Source organism: Bos javanicus, chromosome 13, assembly GCF_032452875.1.
Source record: "Bos javanicus breed banteng chromosome 13, ARS-OSU_banteng_1.0, whole genome shotgun sequence".
In the NCBI taxonomy this organism is placed as follows: Eukaryota; Metazoa; Chordata; class Mammalia; order Artiodactyla; family Bovidae; genus Bos; species Bos javanicus.
The window spans coordinates 26,990,878-26,991,620 of record NC_083880.1 but is presented as its reverse complement, the minus strand read 5'-3'; the positions used below and the strand labels follow the sequence as shown (position 1 = coordinate 26,991,620).

The 743-nt window shown below is 40.8% G+C and overlaps 1 non-coding gene across 1 annotated transcript; it reads left to right on the top strand.

The window, feature by feature from the left end:
* Window positions 1-669: 669 nt before the first annotated feature.
* TRNAE-UUC (transfer RNA glutamic acid (anticodon UUC)) lies at window positions 670-743 on the top strand. The gene has a single exon. It is a non-coding gene; the product is annotated as a tRNA-Glu (tRNA).

Here is a 743-nt window from a genome sequence, read left to right as displayed (position 1 = left end):
AATGCTTAATGCTTTTAAACAACAGTTATAGAAGTCTCACTAAAAGATGTGTTTCAAAGCAATTGCAGTACCATTTCATCCAGGGAAACAAGAGTTCAGCAAAGCTGACACTAAGTCTACACCCTCACACTGGATCATGGACGACGGTTTATAATGAGTACAAATTAAACAAGTTAACAAGGATGGAAAGGGTTGGTATATCCCAGTCATCAATAGGTCTAACCTACTATTTGTGGGGCAGGATAAGGTAAAGTTAGTCACAGCCTCTGATCCAGACTGTCCAGATTTAATCCTTTCATCTACTCACTGGTTCACATGTTAGGTGTGTACCTTAACTCTCCATGACTCTGCTTTCTCCTCTGTAATGTTACCTACCTCATGAATGTGTTGTATTAATTGAATTAATGTATGCAAAGTCCTGGAATAGTCTTTAGCAGGCACAATATAAGAGTTTGCTATTATCATGGACTACACTGACCCTCTGACTAGGTGCTGCCTTCTCATTTTAAGCAGATACATGTTGATTTCTGTAGTAGTGTGTAGATATTTTGTATCTCTGGTGGGAATATATTCCCTGAGGGCAAAAGTGGTTCACCATTCATTTGGTCTCCCAAAATGCCTAGCAAGAGTGGCAGACATAGAGAAGGTGATTAATAAATACTGGAGGATTCCCCTGATGGTCCAGTGGTTAAGATTCTGCACTTTCAATGCAGGGGGCCCAGGTTTGACCCCTGGTCAGGGAA